Source organism: Dromiciops gliroides, chromosome 3 (assembly GCF_019393635.1).
Source record: "Dromiciops gliroides isolate mDroGli1 chromosome 3, mDroGli1.pri, whole genome shotgun sequence".
Lineage (NCBI taxonomy): Eukaryota > Metazoa > Chordata > Mammalia > Microbiotheria > Microbiotheriidae > Dromiciops > Dromiciops gliroides.
In genome coordinates, this window is record NC_057863.1 from 486109562 (window position 1) to 486134323 (window position 24762).

Here is a 24762-nt window from a genome sequence, read left to right on the forward strand (position 1 = left end):
TTTTAAAATTTTATTTACTCAAAATAATATATTTTACATTTTGTTTTACTCTCTATATCATCTTTGGTCCTAAATTCTTCCTCTTCCCATATATCTGACAGATAAATTATTCCATACTCTCTTAAATTGCTTATGGTATCATAGTTTTTGTGTAAACCATGTACCCATTTTCCCCTTATTTTAGTATACAATATGAGATGTTTGTCTATACCTAGTTTCTGCCATACTGTTTTCCAGTGTTCCCACCAGGTTTTGTCAAATAATGAGTTTTTGTTCCAATAGCTTGGATCTTTGGGTTTATCATATACTAGATTGCTTTAGTCATTTGCTATAATGTAATTTGCACCGATTCTATTTCACTGATTCACCTCTCTATTTCTTAGCCAGTACCAGATTGTTTTGATAATTACCACTTTATAATACAATTTGATATCTGGTACTGCTAGACAACTTTTTCATATTTTTTCATTGATTCCCATGATATCTTTGAACTTTTGTTATTCCCGATGAATTAAAAAAAATTTTCTAGCTCTATAAAATATTTTTGATAGTTTGATTGGTAAAACACTAAATAAATAAATAAACTTCAGTATGACTGTCATTTTTATTATATTGACTCAGCCTACCCATGAGCAATTAATATTTTTCCAACTGTTTAGATCTGACGTGTGAAAAGTGCTTTGTAGTTCTGGTCATATAGCTCCTATGTTTATCTTGGCAGGTATTTTATATTGACCATATTTTATATTGGTCACAGTTATTTTATTTTATTTTATTTTTGTTTGTTTTTTTATTGCAGGGCAGTAGGGGTTAAGTGACTTGCCCAGGGTCACACAGCTAGTAAGTGTCAAGTGTCTGAGGCCGAATTTGAACTCAGGTACTCCTGAATCCAGGGCTGGTGCTTTATCCACTGTGCCACCTCGCTTCCCCAAGTCACAGTTATTTTAAAAGGAATTTCTCTATTGTTTTTGGACGTTGTTGGTAATATATAGATGCTGATGATTTATGTGGGTTTATTTTGTATCCTGCAACTTTGCTAAAGTCATTCATATTAACAAGTAGTTTTTTAATTGTTTCTCTAGGATTTTCTAAGTATAGCATCATGTCATCTGTAAAATATGATAGCATCATTTCATTACCTATTCTAATTCCTTTAATTTCCCTTTCTTCCCTTATTGCTATATCTAACATTTATAGTCTATTGAGACAATCATATGATTTCTACTGTTTTTGTTGTTTATATGGTCAGTTATGCTGATAGTTTTCCTAATATTAAAGTAGCCTTGAATCCCTGGTATAAACTTCACCTGGTTATAGTGTATGATCCTTGTGATATATTGCTATAATCTTTTTGCTAGTATTTTATTTAAAATTTTTGCAACAATATTCATTAGCAAGATTGGTCTATAATTTTCTTTTTCTGTTTTGGCTCTGTCTGGTTTGGGTACCAGCATCATATTTGTCTCACAAAAGGAGTTTGGCAGGACTTCTTCACATATTTTTTCAAATAGTTTATGTAGTATTGGAGTTAATTGTTCTTTAAATGTTTGGTAGAATTCAGTTGTGAATCCATCTGGTTCTAGGAATTTTTTTTCTTCGGAAGTTCAATGATGGTTTGTTCAATTTCTTTTTCTAAAGTTGGGTTATTTAAATATTTTATTTATTCTTCTGTTAATCTGGGTAATTTATATTTTGTAGATAAGAACTTCATTGGCTGTATCTCATAAATTTTAAATGTTGTCTCATCATTTTCATTTTCTTTAATGAAATCATTGATTATTTCTATGATTTGTTCTTCGAACCACCTACTTTTTATGATCATATTTTTAATTCCAGCTGATTTTTAATCTCTCTTTTAATTTTCTATTATTAAATGTAATTTTTATTGCATTATGATCTAAAAAGGATGTGTTTGCTAATTCTCCTTTTCTCCATCTGGTTGTAAGGTTTTTATGCCCTAATACACAGTCAATTTTTGTGTAGGTCTCATGTACTGCCGAGAAGAAGGTATATTCCTTTCTATTCTTATTAAATTTTCTCCAGAGATCTATCATATCTAACTTTTCAAAAATTTTATTAATTTTCTTAAGTTCTTTCTTATTTATTTTTTGGTTAGGTTTATCTAGTTTTGAGAGAGCAAATTTAAGATCCTCCATTAGGATAGTTTTATTATCTATTTCCTCCTATAACTCATTAAACTTATCTTTCAAAAATTTCAGTGCCATACCATTTGATGCATATATGTCAAGTATTGATATGACTTCATTATCTATGGTACCTTTCCATAAGACATAGTTTCCTTCTTTATCTCTTTTGACTATATCTATTTTTGCTTCTGATTTGTCTGAAATCATTATTGCCACCTCTACTTTCTTTGCTTCAACAGAAGCATAATAGATTCTATTCCAGCCCCTAGCAGGTACCCTATGTGTAAGTCTCTGCTTCAAATGTATTTATTGTAAACAATTTATTGTAGGATATTGTCTTTTAATCCATTCTGTTATCTGCTTCCATTTAATGGGTGAGTTCATGCAATTCACATTTATAGTTATGATGGATAATTGTTTATTTCTCTTCATGCTATTTTCCACCTCTTTATCCCCACCACTCTTACTCCCCATCCTTTCCCTCCTCACAAGTGTTTTACTTATGATCCCTGCCTTCCCCAATATCAGTTCCCCTCCCCCTTCTATTATGCCCATCCCTTTTTTAAACTTTTTTATAGCAGGTGCTTAGCCAAGATGGCAGAGGAAAGGCAGTGACTTCCCTGAGCTCTCTCCAGGACCCCTCCAAATACCTTCAAATAATGCCATAGGACAATTCCTAGAGCAGGAGAAGACACAAAAGGATGAGCTGAGATAATTTTCCTGCCAAAGATGACTTAGAAGGTCATCAGGAAAAGTCTGTTGTACTGGGGTGAGGGTGGAATCCAAACCTGTATAGGCCACACCAGCACAGATTCATCCCCAGGCAAATCGCTCAGAGAAATAGGCCTTGGGAGACTTGGAATCAATGGCAGCAGCAGCTACTTCTGGAACTCAGCTCATGGATGGTTAGGGGGTTGAGCAGTGGTCTAAGGGAAGATTACAGGAGTCTCTGCTGATTCTGAGGTGGGACTCTGTTGTTTTGCCTGCCCTCAGACCTAGGAAGCAGTCTTTGGAAGCTACTCAGGCAAGGGAGGGGCCTAGGCACACCAGAGCTTGCAGCCATAGTGAAACAAGATTCTGTTCTGGGTTAAAGGGCAAGCAGTCCTATGGTTGGTTGCAGACCAAAGCAAAGGCCAGGGGAGGGGTGAATGTGCCTCTCATTAAATCATAGCACCTTGGACCCCCTAAAGCTTGGGACAGTGCCTCCTGGAAGCAGTTCCCCACTTTAAGAACCAAAGTCAAGAAATAAGCTAGAAAAATGATCAAACAGAAAAAAGAATGCTGACCTTAATAAGTTTCCATGGTAACAAGGAAGGTCAAGGTCCATCCTCAGAAGGGACTAGCAAGGGTAGGGCTCTTACATCCAAAGCTTCTAATAAAAATACGAATTGGTTTTAGGCCATAGAAAAGCTCAAAAAGACTTTGAAGATAAAGTAAGAGAGATAGAGGAAAAAATGGAAAGAGAAATGAGAGAGATGGAGGAAAGTCATGAAAATAAAGTCAACAGTTTGAAAAGCCAAATTGGCCAAATGGAAAAGGAGTTACAAAAGTCTCTGAAGAAAATAATTGCTCAAAAATTAGAATTGAGCAAATGGAAGCTAATGACTTTATGAGAAATCAAGACACAATAAAGCAAACCCAAATGAATGAAAAAATAGAGGGCAATGTGAAATATCTCCTGGGAAAAACAGCTGACCTGGAAAATAGATACAAAAGAGAGAATTCAAAAATTATTGAACTACCTGAAAACAATGATAAAAAAAGAGCTAAGGGGAAGCTAGGTGGCACAGTAAATGGAGCACTGGCCCTGGATTCAGGAGGACCTGAGCTCAAATCTGGCTTCAGACACATAACACTTACTAGCTGTGTAGCTGTGTGACCTTGGGCAAGTCACTTAAACCCAACTGCTTCACCAAAAAAACAAAAAACAACAAACAAAAAGAGCTAAGACATCATCTTCCGTGAAATTGTCAGGGAAAATTTCCCTGATTTTCTAGAAGCAGAAAGTAAAATAGAATTTTTTTTAAAAAATCCACTGATCACCTCCTGAAAAAGATCCCCAAACAAAATTTGTGGCCAAATTCCAGAGTTCCTAGGTCAAAGAGAAATTATTGCAAGCATCCAGAAAGAAACAATTCAAATATTGTGGAGGCACAGTTAAGATAGCACAAGATCTAGCAGCTTCTACATTAAAGGATCAGAGGCATGTAATATAATATTTTGGAGGGCAAAGGAACTGGAATTACAATGAAGAATAACCTACCCAGCAAAACTGAGTATAAACATTCAGGGGAAAAATTGGAATTCAATGAAAGAGAGTACTTTCAGGCATTTTTGATAAAAAGCCCTGAGCCGAATAGAAAATTTGACTTTCAAATAAAAGACCCTAGAGACGCATAAAAAGGTAAATAGGAAAAAGAAATCATGAGGGAAATTGAAATGTTAAGCTGTTTACATTCCTATATGGGAAGATAATACTTGTAAGTCATAAGAACTTTCTCATTATTAGGGCAACTGAATGGAGTATATTTAGCCAAAGAGCAAAGGTGTGAGTTGAATATAAAGGGATGAGAAAATTAAGGGGTGAAAGGAATGTACTGGGAGAAAGGGAAAGAGAGAGGTGGAATGGCATAAAGTAGCTCACATAAGAGAAGCAAGAGAAAGCTTTTAAAGTGGAGGGGAAGATGGGGCAGATGTAGGGGAGTGAGTGAGCCTTATTCTCATCAAAATTGGTTCAAAGAGGGAATAACATACACCCTCAATTAGGTATGGTAATCTATCTTGCCCTGTGGGAAAATGGGAGGAGAAGGGCATAAGGGGGGAGGGGTGAAAGAAGGGAAGGCATGTTGGGGAGGATGCAGTCAAATGGAAACCACTTTTGAGGAGGTATTTGGTGAAAGAAGATACAAAATAAGGTAAATATCAAGGGGAGGGAATAGGATGGAGGGAAATACAATTAGCAATAATAATTGTGAAAAAAAATTTGAAGCAAGTTTGTCTCATAGACCTCAGTTCTCAAACACATAGAGAACTGAATCAAGTTTCTGAAAATGAGAGCCATTTCCCAATTGATTGTAATAAAATAATGGGATGTGGCAGACTCCCAGGGGTCCCACCCGAGGATTGATTAGGAATTGTTTGATTTGGGTGAGACCGAGAAACTAAATGTGTGCCTAGTTATGGGTGATTGGATGGAGACCACACCTGACTGGCCCTGAGTGACGTGTTGTTTTCAGAGTCTGTGGACTACTGATGTCAGGAGAAGACTATTTTCAACCATTTAGCTTGAAGGACCTCCCCTTTTGTGGAGAGAGAGAGGAACTAGGAAGTAGAGATTAGCTCATTGAATCTCTCTTTTCATTGAGTAACTGGCATGGCAAGAGACAGAGAGCAGGAGGGTCCCCCTTTTCACCCAGTACTTTGGCATGGTGAGGGACTTCATGTGGGCTGCTAAGAAAGGAAGTTACTTTTTCTCTCTGGCTATACCTAATAGCTCTAAACTAGGATTTTCCATGCTATAATGAATCTGTTCTCAATCTCTCTCTTCACTAATTTCTAATATGCTTTAATAAATACCTAAAAGCCTAAATTCTTGCTGAATTTATCAGTGATTTTAGCCAGTTTCCCCCCCAAAAAAAACTGGGGGTCAGATTAGAACTCACATTTAGATTTCAAACATCACATGATAGAAGATTAAAAGTCATGAAGTTTTCTGGTGAAATAATCTAAGCCACGTATAGCCATATGAAAAAAAATGCTCTAACTCATTATTGTTTGGATAGATTCAGGCCAAAACAATTAGGCTACTACCTCATACCTATTGGATTGGAATAGTACAGCAGAGGAAAATGACAAATGTGGGTGATATAAGGAAAATGAGACATTAATACAGTCTCTTGGTAAAGTTGTAAACTGATTCAAACATTCTGTAGAACAATTTGGAACTATGGCCAAAGGGCTATAAAACCATGCATACTCTTTGACCTAGGAATACCACTACTAGGTTAGTATCCTAAAAGATAAAAAAATTGAATTCAAAATTCAGGTGATGCCCATCAATTGAGGAATGGTTAGACAAATTTTGGGATGAGATTTAGATGGAACATGATTGTGCTGTGGGAAATGATGAGTAGGATGCTATCAGAAAAACCTGGAACGACTTACAGGAGGTTATGCAAAGTGAAATGTACTGTATGCAAAATAACAGTAATATTGTAAGATGATCTGCTGTGAATGATGATTATTTCCAGCAATGCAATGAACTAGGACAACTCTGAAGGACTTATGACAAATGCAATCCACCTACAGAGAAAGAACTGATGGTATTGTTTTTTATTTGCTTTCTTTCGCAAACTAATGTGGAGGGGTGGCTAGGTGGTGCAGTGGATAAAGCACCGGCCCTGGAGTCAGGAGAACCTGAGTTCAAATCTGGCCTCAGACACTTGACACTTACTAGCTGAGTGACCTTGGGCAAGTCACTTAACCCCCATTGCCCCCCCCCAAAAAAAGAAAAAAAAACCCTAATGTTGAAATGTTTTGCATGACTACACATGTATAACTTATATTGAATTCAGATCCTCCTATATGCCCGTGCATACCCTTTGACACAGCAATGCCACTACTATGTCTGTGTCCCAAAGAGATCACAGGAAAAAGAAAAGGATCCATTTATACAAAAATATTTATAGTGGCAAAGAATATGAAATTCAGGGGATGACCATCAATTGTGGAATGACTGAAAAAGTTGTGGTATATGAATTTAAAGGAATACTATTGTTCTATTAAAAATGATGAGCAGGGGCAGCTAGGTGGATCAGTGGATAGAGCACCAGCCCTGAAGTCAGGAGTACCTGAGTTCAAATCTGGCCTCAGACACTTAACACTTACTAGCTGTGTGACCCTGGGCAAGTCACTTAACCCCAATTGCCTCACTAAAAATTCTTTTTCATGGTTTGCTTGCATTACTTTTATTTCTTTCCCCAATTTTTTTATACTTCTCTAATTTGCTTTTCTTTTGGGGGTAGGGTAGGGGGATGGGTAGTGAGGGTTAAGTGACATGCCCAAGGTCACACAGCTAGTAAGGGTCAAGTGACTGAGGCTGCATTTGAACTCAGGTCCTCCTGAATCCAGGGCCAGTGCTCTATCCACTGCACCACCTAGCTGCCCCTGATTTGCTTTTTTTTAGTAATAAAATTTCTATTGTTAAAACACAGCTAAGTGGCCCCAGAATTGTTGGGCTGATTTTATTATTACTCAATCTTAATAACAAGACATACAGTACACAGTGGTTTTAAGGAACCCTAGGTTTACAGAATTATGAAAAATACAAAGCAAGCTGTGATAAGCGTTTAGTAGAGGCTGAAAAGTAAACCTGGAGAGCATGTAATATATCTTAATACTGGTATGACGGCAGTAGCAGCTTTATAAATCTATGTATTTGCATACACTTATATAGTTATCAGGTGCATATAGAACCTTCCCTCTGAATACCTATGATAGAATTCGTTCATTTGTTTAGTAACTAAAGAGGTAGAACAGTATTCATCCTTTGTGAATTTTCAAGTTATCTATAAAATAAATACAGTACATAGAGCTATCGCAAACTTCATTTATGCCTTGTTAAACACCATTTTGTAATAAGAAATGAACTGTTTTCTCCATGAACATTCCCTTAGTTCTTTTTTTTTTTTTTTTTTAGTGAGGCAATTGTGGTTAAGTAACTTGCCCAGGGTCACACAGCTAGTTAAGTATTAAGTGTCTGAGGCCGGATTTGAACTCAGGTACTCCTGACTCCAGGCCCGGTGCTCTATCCACTGCGCCATCTAGCTGCCCCTTATTCCCTTAGTTCTTGACTTTTACCAGAGAAGCCAATGGGTTTTGTTTTTTTAATCTACATTTCATTTTTTACACGTCTTACTGTCACTTCTGTATTTATCCATTGTGAGTTTTAAGACACCTTCATGTGTATCTCTAAAATATGATTGTCTAGAAAGGGCCTAGGTTAAATAGACAGCCTCAGAGCTCATATGGGGATTTTCTAGGGCCATTGTACTTTGACCAAGATTTGAATATTACTAGATATTTTAGGAAACTCCCTAAACTAGATTTTTGGCTTAGGAACTTTCCAAGCAACCCATATTTGTCTCACATTTCAGCTTTTCCCAGAAATATAGTAAGCTTACTGAGGTTTTGTAACCCTGTGGTTCGTCCCCCTGGTCCTCATTGATTTATTGACTGCTGTCCTCATTCTTAGGGTAGCATATGAGTTTCTTAAACAGCCCCAGACCTGGTTTTGGCTTAATAACAGCTCCTTCTGCTCTACAGTTAGAAGCAGAAGAAAGAGCACCTTGTGTCTAGAGCTAACTATAGATCTCATGCAGCCCTTGAGTGGACGCACAGCAGAAGAAGCATGGTCCCTATTAGTGCCATCAGTGAAAGTTAACTTTGGCTTCTTGAATATGGAATATGAAAAGAGACTGCGAGGGCATGATGGTGAGCTAGAAATGGCCACAAAAGATAGTGGAAAGTGTGTTTTATACATTTTTTAAAAAAAATTTTGGTGGGGCAATGAGGGTAAGTGATTTGCCCAGGGTCACACAGCCAGAAAGTGTCAAGGGTCTGAGGCCACATTTTGAACTCTGGTCCTCCTGCATCCAGGGCTGGTAACTTATCCACTGTGCCATCCAGCTTCCCCTGTGTTTTCTACATTTTAAGGCCATCAGGCTCCCATCTCTTACTTGTTTGAATACAGATAGGTAGGGCTACAAACCTTATTATCTATTTATTTGTTGGGTGGCAAATGTCCCAATTACAAATGACTGTTCTTAAAATGAATGGCATCGAAGTCATTCACTCAAAATAATCTATCATGCCAAATTAGAGAGAGGATGTGACAGATATTTAGTTAAGCTTGATCATCTAGACAACCAATATCTTATTTGGACATGTTTACCAATTAAAACAAGGGGACAACATTTGGATTTATATTTTTTGCTGTGTAGACACACAGTAGATGAATTATGAGTTTCTGGAATCCTTCAAAATGATTATTTGATTACATCTATTTAATATTCATCTTCAACATTATCCATCAGTGAGATCAATGTTGCTCATCAAAGCTGTTTGCAGAACATAATGGAGCTTGGGATGGGCTCTTTGGATGAGCTAGCTGAAACTTTCTCTTTAAGGCCTTGGTCATGATTGGGGTCAATCCTGTTCCATTTTCCATATTTTCCATATTTTCTTTATTGATAAGAGGGGTTCCTCCTGGGCTCCTATCTATGTCAACTTTCCTAAGAAGTCTTCTTAGATCCATTTGGCCTTTGCTGGGAGTGATGATCACATTTGTGACATTGATGGAAATTTGGACTGAGGTTTCAGGGAGATACTGTGAAGATCAGAGACTGTAACCAGTGGTTTTCATTCCTTCAGTGATGACAGACTCTTATTGCTATTAATAGAACTCTGTGTCTTCTTTAACTTCACAGTGAGCAGATCTTTAACAGTTATATGCATGGGCACATCTTGTTTTAATGGTGTAGCCTGAAGCATTTTGGTAGGATCAGATTTTTTGAGCAACAAAGGTGCTGAGCTGAGTGGCAGAGGCAGAGGAGGTGGAGGTGGAGGCAGTGGTGGTGGTGGAGGAGGAGGAAGAACCACAGGCTGCAGTGTCACAGGCGGAAGTATAGATACTGATTCTCTAATAGTGGCTTGGGTTTGAGCAATGTCCTCTGGCAGTTGAGCCCTCAGGTGACATGTTTTATGCCAATCCAAGCAAGAGGAATGCTCTGAGGCAGGGGTCTGAGAGATCTTCAGTGCTTCCTGGAGCTTGGAGAATTCATTTTCCAGCTTGTCAACCTGCTGTCTGATCAGGCGCAGTTCCCGGAAGTAGATAAGGGATGGAAATAGATGGTCTTTCAACATCTCTAAATTCTTTGTAATCCTGCTCTGGCAACACGAATAGAAAGACCACACCTTCTTTGCTAGGAATTTCATTGGATTTTTTTATGCTGGAAAATGTGATGCTCCAGGCTAATGTTGGCCAGTTTTGGCCACAACCTGTGTTTGTGGGAGGGGCATCTATCATCCTTTCACGTGGAGGTAGAGTTGTAGATGAAAGAGAGGAAGGAGGAAGAATAGATGGAATAGACGCAGAGGGATTAGCTTTTCTTTTTTTGAATAACATTTTGGATCTAACTCTTAACTTCCTTCTTCTCTGGTACTTGTGCTTGGTCATTTTTTAGTATAAGAGCCCCGGGAGGTAAAAAGAGTCTGGGCAATGTCCTCTGTGCCTGCAGCATCTAGGAGAATTCAAAATTAAACCCTTGGCTTGGACGGGCCAATCAGAGCCATCATCTCTACTTAATTAACCCTCGTGGGGGAAAGAAGAGCCTGATTTGCTTTTTAAAGTCATTTTTAAGCTCTTCCAGGAATTCCTTTCTTTTGCCTGAGACCAATTTACATTTTTCTTTGAAACTTCACCTGTAGCCAATTTGTTACTATTGCCCTTCTCTTTGTTTATGCCTTGATTTTCCCTATGATTGTAGTAACTGTCAACAGTCAAGTTTTGTTGTTGTTGTTGTTTGTTTGGTTTTTTTGTTTGTTTGTTTTGCTCACTTTTGTGCTTGATGTTTTTATGAGAAAGTTGGGCTCTATTCCTGCCCTGTCCCACGTTTTTGTGCTGAGATTCTGGGTCTTACAGATGACTTTCACTTGGCCTAAGGGCTTAACTACCTGTTTTTTCGGTGGAGTAAACTTCCCTTCTGATTGGTATTGGTGGGGTAGTCCTCCTTTTTAGCCACCCCTAAGTGTGGACTGGCCTTCTCCTGGTGTGGTGTCCTGGTGCTGGGTTGTAAAAGTTAATAAAGTCTTTTTGGTGGCTGGCCATTGAGGAGTGGTCTTGTTGTTGGTCTGCCCTAGGGATAATCCCCTGCTCCTGGATTGCTCTGTTAGCAGGGTCTCTCTGTTAGGCCCCGGAGGAGTAATTTTGTTGCCTGTATGCCCAAGAGTGGGGCCCCTGCTATGGGAACTGGGAACTTCTTGTTGACCAGTCATGGGCAGGGATTAACTACTTGTCAGCAGTGGGGTCAAAGCCTCTCTGGCAGTCCATTCTAGCTGTGGGTGCCTGGTGAGGGTCCTTGCTATGCTTCCTAGACTGCTCACTTGCCTGGGGAGCTTCTGATTTACAGGTGGGTGGGGCCTCACTGTTGATTTGCCTCAGGCTAAGAGGCCTTTTTTTAGGCCCCCTACTGTGAGCCCTGAAGCTGCTGCTCCTCCTGGACCTCATTACCCTTCTACCCAGGTAAGACAGACATTTCCTGCCAGGCTGGTAGGGCTATTTCCCTGTTCCTGGAATGATTTAGAGGCAGTTTTATATTGGTTTGGAGGGGAAATTTGTGAGAGCTATAGAGAGTTGCTTCCTCATTTAGCCATTGTGACACCTGAAGTCTCTTTATTTAATTTGATAAAAATAAAGTATTGTGGGGAGTTGACAAACTTCCATTCATTGACTTTTGTCTTTACTTTTTGAGCTTGTGTTGGGATTAGCTTTATTTCTATAAGTAATTGGTGAATAGCCCTTTCTCATGCTAAACTGGTATAACAACTGATAGTACATTTAGAGTGATATGTGTATATATGTATATATATATATTTGGGGGGGGGCGCGGTAATGAAAGTTAAGTGAATTAACCAAGGTCACACAGTTAGTAAGTATAAAGTATCTGAGGCCAGATTTGTACTCAGGTCCTGCTGAATCCAGGGCTTTATCCACTGTACCACCTAGGTGCCTGAAAGACATAATTTTTAACTGGTTCTGGTCAGCATCTTTACTTGATTATGTTTCTAGAACTGAAGTGTGTTCAAAAGGCAATAGTTCAAAATAACTCATTCATTCTCTTTCGTTTGACTTCTTGTCTGGCTCTTTTCCAGTGAAAAATAGGACAATGCTATAAGGGGAGAGGCCTTAGGCCATTTCCATTTGAGGATATGTGGCCTGTGAACACAGATATACCTTGGTTCTTTGTCTTAGCATTTTGAATTCATTCTAGGTTAAAGAGACTAGAGACAATTATGACCTTGTGAGCTTTGAGAAATCAGAAGATCAAACTCTTTGTAGTCCAGTATATGAGTCTATGCTTGGTTGGGCATCCAGAACAACATCAAGGCCCTGAGGTAAGGAATGCCCTTCAGGTTTAAGCCATTTGGTAGCTGAGAGTGAAGAATCATCCAGAACTGATGCCATTTTTAGATCTAAATTAGTTGGCACCAATGCTTTATAGAAATGCTTTAAGTCTGAGTCTACTCTTTTTGAGGACTGAGGTAGTATTGTTGCAAATATGCCTCCCTAGTGTTTGGAGAAAAATGTTTGTTAATTCTGACTTTGTTACAACTTTGAAGTAAATGATCCTTTGGAAAAGCTAATTGATGTTAATTGGTTAGATGGTAGGGGGGCATTAATCATTGACAGCTAACATCAAAAGAGAACATACCAGAATTAGGGATTGAGTCAATAACATTAGAGGTGAGATCCTCAACCCTCAGGGATACCTCTAGGTCCCTGGAAGACATGGAACCAGTCTTATTTTGGGAGAATGGGGATGGAGTAATTGCTACACAGAAAGTGGTTTATTTCTCTTAGCACTATGGTCCTAGCAATGAAGTGAAATATAATATTGGCTTAAAGTGTAAAAAGCAGAACATTTTTTCAGATGTTCATTTTAAAAATTTTGAGTTCCAAATTGTCTCCTTTCCTCCAGCTCCTCCCCTTCACATTGAGAAGACAAATAATGATACCTATTATATTCTATATCAAAACCAGAACATTTTCAATATTTTAAAAATAGTTTTGTTTTCTGAAAGTTAAGAGATGAAGAAAATTAAAAGCCAAAAGGCTGTTGAATTTATAAATTAAAATAAAAGTTTGTTTTTAGTTTAAAAATGAATAAGCAACTATAAGTAACTTGATTTTTGAAAGACAGGAAAATAAAATATCAAAAATGAAAATAAAGCAAAGTGTAAAAAGATAAAATAATATTAATAATAATTTTGAGCTGATTTAATTGGCTTTCATGTTGCTTACCAACTGACAAACTTAAACTTAGATGTCCCATAGAAGGATTTGGGTTGACAAATTCCATAATTAAAAATGAATTATGCTTAATATATTTTAACAGACAAAAATAAAATCTGAAAATAATGATTAATACTCAAAATTAGCCAGTAAACTAAGATGTAAAATTAGGTTGATTCCAGAAACTGGCAATTAGTAGTGAAATATGGGAAGTTAAACATATTATCCAGCCAGAGGGGAAAAACTACTGGGGCTTTCTTGAGAAAAAATTGCTAAAGATAAAATGTTTTTCTTTTTACTGATTTTCCTCTAGTGGTGTGGGGATGGGGAAGGGGGGAAGGAGAGAAAATAGATTTCTGTTAATTGAAAGAAAACACTTAAATATTGAGAGATTGGGGAAGGAATACAGGTATGGAATGTTGAATGAACTTTTAGTTTAACTTTGACACAAAAAAGCACTCACTGGATAGGGGGTAATTTGAAATTTGTTGCAATGTAAAAGCAAAACACATTAATAAATCATCTTTTTAAATATATAAGAAATTATATTAATGATGAATTCAGAGAACACCTGGGATAAAATAATCAGAACCAAGTACAATTTATACTGTAATGCATTATAAAGACAAACACGTTGTAAAACTTAAGAATTCTGATTAATATGATGACCAACTGTGGTTCCAGAGGACTAATGGTGACACTTGTTACTTGTCTCATTGTGGAGAAATAATGGACTCAGGGAGCAGAATGAGACATAAATGTTTTGGAGAACTCCAGTTTAGGAATTTGCTTTGTTTGATTTTGTATATTTGTTAACATGATTTTTCTTGTCTTTCATTTGGATGGGAAATGAAGCAAAGAGAAGAAATACATTTTATTAATATAAAAAATAGAATTTGATTTTTAAAAAATCAATGTCTTTCCCTTATTGCTATCCTCATATATTTGGATTCCCAGCTTCTTTCCAGTCTGAATTAGCACTTGTAAAGTCTTAGTCAACCTACAAATATGGGAAGAGATGGTATATGCCTCTTTCAGCCTAAGATTTCCTTCACTTGAACTCTTAGTGGTCCTATCTAGGGATTTTGGAGTTCGTTTACCATGTGAAAAAAAGGAAAAGGCAAAAAAAAATCCAGAAAGACTTGATGAGATGATACAGCATGTCCATTTAAAGGCTAGGGAGTGGACATGGTTGTTAGGCTCTCTGCTTATAAAAATCCTATTGATAGGAGGGTATGGGATAGTATAGTGCAATCAATAGCTTGGTTTTGCAGTCAGAGGTTCAACTGGGAGCTCTACTACTTACTAGCTTGCTGACCTACAGCAAATGATATAACTTCTTTGGGACTTTCTTTTCCTCATATCTTTGTTTTCCCATTCATTCATCTTTGGCCTCCTCACTGCATCCCATCTAGGTACATTGCTTTTGACTTGGTGTTCACTTATGCATATACCCTTGGATTTTGCATTTGGATTTTCATATTTTAAGTTCCTTCTTGCATCTCTGCTTACTGTCCTTGAGCTCCCATGACAACAGTAATTCTTTACAAGAACTCCTTATTAACTCTTGCCCTCCAGCTATACTTGATGTATCTCCCATAAGAATAAAAGGGGGAAAAGTGTACAGAAGCAATCTCTAGTTAATAATATTGACTTTGAAACATGACTTCTGAGAAGAGCATGTACTTAAGCATTATATTGATGGCCCATGTAATTTGTTAGTAAGAGGCCCAGGAGGATGTAGATTGGAGTCACCCCTTCAGAAGTTCTATCATATTTGATAAAGAACCTTAACTATAACATATCTTATAAGAAGTCTGTTTGAAGACTTGGGGTAGAGAAGAATAATAAATGAACCCATTTGAGGGTAATGTTTTTAAAAAATAATATCTCCCCCAATTACATTTTAAAACAATTTTTAACATTTCTTCTGTTTTTTTTTTTGTTTTGTTTTTTTTTTTGTGGGGCAATGGCGGTTAAGTGACTTGCCCAGGGTCACACAGCTAGTAAGTGTCAAGTGTCTGAGGCCAGATTTGAACTCAGGTACTCCTGAATCCAGGGCTGGTGCTCTATCCACTGCGCCACCTAAATGCCCCCCCACCAATTTTTAACATTTCTTAAAAGTTTTGAGTTCCAAATTTTATCCCTCCTTCCCCTCCTCCTCCTTGAGATAGCTAACAATATGATATAGGTTATACATGTGTATTCATGTAAAACTTATGTCCATATTAATAATTTTGCGTAAGAATTGAACAAAGAAAGTGAAAAATATTATGCTTCAGTCTGTATTCAAATAATATTAATTTTTTTCTCTGGGCCATCAATATAATGGTTAAGTACATGCTCTTCTCAGAAGTCATGTTTCAAAGCATTTTTCATCATGACTCTTTTGGAATTGTCTTGAATCATTGTATTGCTGTGAATAGCTATCATTCACATTTCTTCATTGTGCAATATTGCTGTTATTGTGTACAATATTCTCCTGGTTGTGCTCACTTCAATCTGTATCAGTTCTTTTAAGTTCAAGTTTTTTTCTGAACTCATCTGCTTGTCTTTTCCCTATAGCATGATAATATTACATTACAATCATATACCACAACTTGTTCAGCCATTCCCCAATTCATGGGCATCCTTTGGGGGTTACTTTTGAGGCAATCTATTCCACTTACTGATAGCTCTAATTGTTAGTATTTTTCTGTTAGCAGAGAGCAAATCTAAATTTGCTTCATTGGAACTGCTACCCATTTTTCCTTGTTCTGCTCTTTGGGGCCAAACAGTATAAGCTTAATTATTCTTTAATGCTACAGCCTTTCAGATACTTAAAGATGAGTTATTATGTTTCCCCTTGATTATTCTGATGCTGGTTGATTAAAGCATACTTTTAAAACTTTATTTTTTCTTCTGCATGTATGTGTTTTCTTTTGCAAAATGACTAATATGGAAATATAATTTCCATAACTTCACATCTATAATCAATATATCACCTTCTTAAGAGGAGATAGAGAATTTAAAGTTCAAAATTTTTTAAACAAAATGTTAAAAATTTTAACATGCAATTTGGAAATATTATATATAAATAACCCTATATACCTGAACTCATTTCCATAAGCAAAAATTGCCCATTGGTGGATGGATAGATACTATAGCTCTAGTGGAAACATCCCTCCTTGCCTGCTTACCATGGAAGAGTAATAGGTTGGTAGAATGTAAAATAGTGATATAGATAGTACAGCCTCATACAATAATGGTGATAGTATCCACCCCTCTATCCTTCAAGTAATATCTCCATGTATTCTGGGGTATAGAGAGGATTTTGAAGGAAAATAAAATTCTAAGAGATAGAGGCAAGCATGAAGAGTAATAAGAAGACCAGTTTGTGGGGACTATAAATCTTGTGAAGAGGAGTTATGTACAATAAAACTAGAAAGGTAGGTTCAAGTCAGAATGTAAAGTCCTTTGAATGCCAGAGTGTATATTAAAACTTACAAGCAATAATGAGTCACTGTAGTTTATTCAGTGGGGTAGGGTCAGACTTGAACTTTACGCAGCTTTATGGAAAAGACATTAGAGTAGAAAGGGATTTGAAACAAGGTTACCAATGCGCTGGTAATTTCAGGAGTCCAGGCAAGAGGTGATAAGAGATTGCTCATGACTGTTTGATTATAAAGAAGGGGGACAGATGTAGAAGATCTTGTGGAGTTAGAAATGAGAAGATTTCTCAATTGATTTTAATATATGGGTTGAGAAAGAGTGAGAAGTCAAGGCTGACTTGATTTCACATCTGAGTAATTGAAAGGGTGATGTTATCCTTGTCAAAAATAGAAAATATCAAAAGAGGGGCATTTTTAGTAGAAACATAATGGGTTCAGTTTTGGACAAGTTGAATTTTTATGCTCATAGAATATCAAGTTCAAAATACATAATAGACAGTATATGATGCAGGACTGTACCTCATAAGAGAGAGCATGACTGAATATCTAGAATATAATTTTAAAAATATAAGTGTTCTGATAAGGAAAGAGAGAGAGAGGGAGGGGTGGGGGAGAGAGGGGGAGAGGAGAGGAGAGTCTAAGATATAATATCTTGGGGAATAGCCACAATTAAAGGACTGATGTTAATGATGAGACAGTAAAAGAGAATGAGAAAAAGCAGTCAGACAGGGAGGAGAAGAAATAAAAGATTAGTGTCATGGGAACCTGTGAAGGAAAGAGTATCCAGGAGAAGAGGGTCTTAAAGAGTGTCAAATGTCATAAAGAGATCAAGAAGGATAAAGACTGAGAAAAGGTAATTAGATCTGGCAATGGAGAAATCACTGGTAAAATGGGAGAGAACAATTTCATTTTAGTGCGGAGGTCAAAAGTTAGACTGCAAAGGATTTAGAAGGCCTTAGTCACCTGAGGGTGGGAGTATAGGAGTATAGTCTTGGTTTCAGGTGTGGGAAGAGCACTTGCATCAGCACTCTAAGATAAATCCATACAGGTGCAAGGAATATAAGGACAGGGAGGTGACACCCAAAATGGAATTAAGGAGAAATAATTAAGAAGGAAGTACTCACTAGGAATCAGGTAGGGCACTTGAAGAGTTAGAGAAATTGTCCTGTTGGGCTGATCCTCACAGGAAAAATGCTTTGTGTCCCATAAATATGGGCAAATAGAACATCCTGGAACTTTACCACATTATATGCTAATGTATTCTCTAAATGAACAAAGGAGGTTAACATGGTGGACCTCTGCTAAGGGAATATCTATATAGAATCTACTTTAGAGCAGGTATTGTGCTAAGCAAGTAACAATTATTATCTGATTTGATCCTCACAATAACCTTGGGGAAAAGGTGCTATTATTGTGCTTATTTTACTGATGAGAAAACTGAGGCAAAGAGAGGTTTGAGTGACTTGGTAAGAATCACACAGCTAATAAATCTGAGGCCATATTTAAATTCAGGTTGAAAACTTCAGGTCTTCCTGACTCCAGTCCCTATGTTCTATCCACTGTGTCACCTAGCTCTCTAATGAATGTAAATTAGTAATAAATGGATAAATTAATGCAATGATGTAAATGTACTAATAAAATAATGAACAAATGAATATAAAAGATATTACTATGAATGAAACAATAAATGTCATAGAGAGAAGCTTGGGGAGACATATATGAACTGATAATGTGAAATAAACAAAACCAGGCAAAAATAAACCTGATGACTATGAAAACGTAAATGGAAAGAATTACAATGAGAAAAGTGAAAATAAATGTCACCAAATTACAATGACCAAACTGGCTATAGAAAAGAGATATGAGAGGACACCTCCTCCATTTCTTTGCAGAGGAGGGGAGGAAGCACTTTGTGGAACACTGCAATGATATCAGATTTTTTTTAAAAGTTAGTTTTGCTGAACTAATACTTGTTTTCTTATGAGGAAATGTTCATTTGGAAAGGGTAGAGGAAGGGAAATGGTAGAAAATATAGGTAATATAAAATAAAAAAAAATTTATTTTTAAACACTGGACATTTATTAAGAAGAAAAGGGTTTATCTGACAGCCCCAATTCCTGGTAAGAGTGCCCTGCTATCTCCAAAAAAGAAGTTGTGTCTGTATATTGATGATGGTAGACAAATGAAATAATTGTCTCAAGTGGCTGCCCACTATAACTCATTTTTAACTCTTGGAAAGGTTATAGGGAACATCTATTTCTAGCAAAATGAATTGACAACGAACTCACGCTATTGCGAGAGTGTTGACTAGTAATGAAAGGAAGAGATTTGTACACTATGCACTTGCATTGCCCAATGCCCCTGCAACCTTTCAGCATTTCATTAATGATGTTCCTACTGACCTTCTGGATCAATTTGTTATTGTGTGCCTTGATGACATTTTGATATTTTCACACCACAAGTAGGATAAAGTCTCTTGTTAACCTGGTTGTGCAGCACCACAATTTGTACCAATGATAGAGAAACAGTACATGTTCTGTCAGCCCCAGGGTTTTTGGGGGATTCATTTTAGGACCGTACAGATCCAGGAGATGTGGAATCTATATGAGATGGGGTTGAATCCCCTGGAGAAAAGAGCTTGCAGAACTTCTTAAACTAATTGTTATTAGCATCTTATGGCAAGGAACTCAAAATTCACAGACAGAGCTCCTCTTTTAGATTTTATGAAGGAGACTACTTCCCACTGGGGATTAGAACAATGGGAGAAACAGGTTTATTGACTACAGCTTTAAAACAACATGAAAAGAATTGCAAGGGAAGAAACATTTTACTTATTCTTTATCCCACTTAATCTCTGTTGAAAAATGATATTTTAATGCTTAATTAATGACAGTAAAGGTAGTTCTAGAGATGTGACAGCATGATTGAAGACAACCCCTTGTGATTCTCCAAGGGTTAAATATCTATCTAAAAATAATTATTTGTTGACATGAACGTCTGTTGCAGATGGTTTTAAGAAGCTACAGTTTACAACCAAATCTTGGAGGTTATGCCAGAATAAGAGATTGGAGTTTATTTCTCAAAAAAGTATTTATATGTCTATGTATACATATATAAAACATACATACATACCATATGCCTAACCCTTAACAACTGAGCTTAGTCCCTCAGAACTAGAGAAGTCCCAGAAGTAATAATCATTATTTCAAGTAAACACAGCACTTGATATCATATGCTAAATAGATTTGTATATATTAAATGCATGAAATTAGGCTGTCACTTAAAATATATGCATATACTGTTTTTTTCATTTTTCCCAATTGCTTCAAACATGTGTGTTTCATTTCTCCAACCAGGTTAGATTCTCCTTGAGGACAAAACTGTGCCGTCTATTGTTTTTCTCCCAAAATATTTAGGGTAACACTGGGCAACCAAGGAATCATTCATTCAGTGCTTGCTAAATTGATTCAGGGAAGATTTAACAAATATGCATTTATAAAATTACAAAATTAATTTTAAACATCTCATTAAATCAGAACTTTAAAATTTAACAATATATTAAGTAATCAACAAATGAAAAATATTAACTCAAATGCTGCGAGAGAATAAGATGACAGAGAGGCATGAGGAGATGACAGAGGTGCACTGAGGAGAAAAATAAGTTCCACAGAAGGGGATGATGGTGTCCTTCTTCTGTGCTCAAACAGTAGTGGCAGTACATATTCCACCTCCTACCCCCACCCCATTCACGGTCTCAAAGACATAGCCAGTGAAGTTGAACCTGTCGTATAAGATGGATCATTCTATTTATCATCTCTAGGAAGCTTCCTTTTCCAACATATCAATTTTGCTTTGCTGACACATCAGAAAGACCTGAGGGGGAAAATTCTGCTAAAGTTTTGACTTTTCCCCTCAAGTTCCATTACTATGGCAAATCACAGACACTCAATAAATACTTCTTGGCTTCTTGGCTATGACAATAAAGACTAAATTCAAAGCTGAAGGCTAAAGATTCTTATAGCTTGGTTGTTGGATTTTTTAGCTCAAGAATAGGCACAAAGATTTTTCTAAGAGCCACACTCAGCAAAATGTAATCCTTATGATGGTGACTATTATATATAAGTGTATAATTCACTTATGTATATATAGTTGCTATTGTCTATTATCATCATTCAAAGATTAACAATTATTATTAATTGTTATAATAAAGGTTGTAATTTCTTAATCTTTGTCTTTCATCCACTATATATTCCAGTATATTCCAGTGTAGTATAGCAAAGAGAGAACAAGATTTGGTGACATAATAGTAGTGTTCTAGGCTAATCTCTGCTGGGTCTAGGCACTCCCATAGTCACATAGTACATTGACCAAGTCACTTCATACCTGTAAAGGCTCGATTTTCTCTGCTTTAAACAAGAGGTGGATTAAAATCCAATGACAGGGGCAGCTAGGTGGCACAGTGGATAGAGCACCGGCCCTGGAGTCAGGAGGACCTGAGTTCAAATCCGACCTCAGACACTTAACACTTACTAGCTGTGTGACCCTGGGCAAGTCACTTAACCCCAATTGCCTCACCAAAAAAAAAAAAAAAAATCCAATGACAGCCCTTTTAAGGCCTAACATTCTATGACAGGTTCATCTCTTTTATTTATTTATTTTTAATTTAAAACGTCATTTTATACCCAACTTTGTGAAGTAGATAGAGCATTATTAGCCATATCATACAGATAATGAAACCCAATTTAAGTGACTTACCCATAAGTGCTAAAGTCCTAATTTGAAAGGAGGAGGGACTAGCATCCCTAAGGGCTTACCTTCCAAATATATGCATGGCTTACCCATGAGCGTAGCTATAGAAATTTCATAGGAGAGCTTCCCTTTCATTTGAAAGTGGCCATGTCTTTTTAAAAATTTTTTTAAAAAAATAATAATTTCCCCCAGGTTACATGTGAAAACAAAATTTCACACTGATATTGTAAAACTTTGGTCTCCAAATTCTCTTCCTCCCTTCCCCCTTGTCCCTCCCTAAGAAATCAAGCAATTCAATATAAGTTATACATGTGTAGTCATGCAAAACATCTCCACATTAGTTAGGTTGCGAAAGAAAACAGATAATATAATTTTAGAAAGAGGAAGTAACAAAAATTATACTTCAATCTGTACTCAGATACCATTAATTCTTTCTCTGTTGATGGTTTGCATTTTTGTATGTCCTTCTGATAGCATCCTGCACATAATTTCTTTTACAGTTACTATTGCTGACTGTGTTACCCTCCATCCTATTCCCTCCCCTTGATATTTACTCTATTTTCTGTCCTCTTTCCTCAAAAGTGTTTTCCTTTTTACTGCCCCCTCCCCGAATATGCCCTCCCTTTTTCACCTCTCCTCCCTTATCCCCTTCCCCTCCCACTTTACCTCAGGGCAAGATATATTACTAACCACTTGAATTTGTTTGTTATTCTGGTGACAGTAAGGCTCACTCACTCCCCTGCTCCTTCCCCATCTTACCCTCCACTCCATGAGCTTTTTCTTCTTCCTTTTATGTGAGCTACTTTACCCCATTCCACCTCTCCCTTTCCCTTTTATCCAGTACATTCTTCTCACCCCTTAATTTTATTTTAAAGATGCCATCATGGGGCAGCTAGGTGACACAGAGGACAAAGCACCAGCCCTGGATCCAGGAGGCCCTGAGCCCAAATCTGGTCCCAGACAAAAGCCAACCCACCCTGCCTTCTCAACAAAAAAAGGATAAACAAAAAATAAATGCTTTATAGATATCATCCCTTCATATTCACTTCACACCTGTGCCCTCTGTCTAAGTATATTCCATTCAGCTGCTCTAATACAGAGAAAGTTCTTATGAATTAGAAGTATCATCTTCCCATGTAGGAATGTAAACAGTTCAATCTTTTAACATCCCCCATGATTTCTTTTCTATGCTTCTGTAGGGTCGTGTATTTGAAAGTCAAATTTACTATTCAGTTAAGGTCTTTTCATCATGAATGCCTGGAAGTCCTCTTTTTCATTGAAATCCCATTTTCCCCCCAGAAAGATTATATTCACTTTTGCTGGGTAGGTGATTTTTAGTTGTAATCCCAGTTTCTTTGCCCTCTGGAATATAGTATTCCATGCATGCTCTCTGATGCTTTAATGTTAAAGCTGCTAAATCTTGAATTATCTTAACTGTAGCTCCACAGTATTTGAATTCCTTTTTTTAGTTACTTGCAATATTTTCTCCATGACCTAGGATCTCTGGAATTTAGCTATAATATTCCTGGAATTTTTCCTTTTGGGATCTCTTTCAGGAGGTGATGGGTGGATTCTTTCAATTTCTGTTTTATCTTCTGCTTCTAGAATATCAGGGCAATTTTCCCTGACAATTTCTTGGAAGATGATGTTTTAGCTCTTTTTTTGTGCATAATTTTCAGGTAGTCTAAAAATTCTTAAATTATCTCTCCTGGATTTATTTTCCAGGTGAGCTATTTTTCCAAAGAGATATTTCACATGCCGTCCATTTTTTTCATTCATTTGGATTTGCTTTATTGTGTCATGATTTCTCATAAAGTCATTAGCTTCTATTTTCTCAATCCTAATTTTTAAGCAATTATTTTCTTCAGAGAGCTTCTGTATCTCCTTTTCCATTTGGCCAATTTGGCTTTTCAAGCTGTTGACTTTTTTTCATTACCCTCCTGAATCACTCTCATTTCTCTTTCCATTTTTCCTATACCTCTTACTTTTCCCTTTACCTCTCTTACTTTATCTTCAAAGTCCTTTTTGAGCACTTCTATGGCCTGAGTCCAATCCATATATTTCTTGGAAGCTTTGGATATAGCATCTTTGACTTTGTTATCTTCTTCTGAGGGTGTCTTTTGATCTACATTGTCACCAAAGAAACTTTTGATGGTCTGCACCTTTTTCTGCCTATTCATTATCCTAGCCTATTTATTGGCTTTTACCTCCTTCTTAAAGTGGGACACTGTTTCCAGGGTGCAATGTCCCAAGATTCTGGGATTCCCAGGTGGTACAATTTAAGGAGAGGCATATACTATACTTCCAAGGCCTGTGGTCTGGTCTGTAAGTAACCACAGGCCTACTTGCTCTTTAACCTGGGAGCAGAAGACTGGTTCATTGTGGTTGCAAGCTTGGTGTGCCTGTGCCCCTTCCCCACTGGCCGTTGCTACTCAAGTCTACTTCCTGGATCTGAACACAGGCAACATAACTGTGCTTCACCTCATCTTCAGCAAATACCTCTGCTATTTTCCCATGGCCCACTGATGGACTCCCTCACTGGTCTGTGAGCAGAGTTCCAGAAGTAGCCACTAATACTGATGATTCCAAGGCTGTGTAGGCAAAGCCTCCTTGTGGTTGTTTTTGCATGGCATGGTTGTACTCCCCTCTCACCCTGGTACAGCAGACCTTCCCTCACACCTTTTTAAGCCATCTTTGCCTAGAAAATAATCTCACTGTTCTTTTGTAGGTTCTGCTGCGCCAGGAATTTTCTTATGACATTATTTGGAGGTATGTGGATGGATCTTGTGGGGATCTTTGAAAGTTACAGTCTTTCCTCCTCCATCTTGACTCCACCAGGTTCATCTCTTTTAAACTAGATTCAAGTAGGAGAGAAGTACAAACAAGAATGTACTGTGCATTGGAGCCATCTCCAACTAGTTCAGGAGAGTCAACATTAACTTTTCAGTGTATTTACATGCCAGAAATCAGCAAATGCTCCAACTCAGGGCTACATTTATTCTTTTGTTGATTGTCTAATGATAAGAAAGAGATAGATAAAATGAAAATAATGCCGACTAAACTTAAAAGTATGTTTTGCATATATTTTCCCCAGAGAGATTATTAAATATTTACCAGAATACTTCTGAGTACAAGTTGCGACAATGTAGGAAGATATAATAGACCTGGTCTCACTCACATTAGTCTTGTAGTTTGGGTTAGAGATTGGAAAGATATGATACACTATTAGATCTAACAGTCAATGAAATTAAGCTTACTTATCCTTAGTAAGTAAAGGTTATTCAGAGCAGATAAAGGATATACAATAATTATGCATCATTGACTTGATCGAGCATATTATCCCTGCACAAAATTTTAAAATAAA

At 37.1% G+C, this 24762-nt stretch overlaps 1 pseudogene; it reads right to left on the reverse strand.

Annotated features, from left to right (window-relative positions):
- Positions 1-9246: 9246 nt before the first annotated feature.
- Positions 9247-10447, reverse strand: LOC122747809 (annotated as a pseudogene).
- Positions 10448-24762: the final 14315 nt, after the last annotated feature.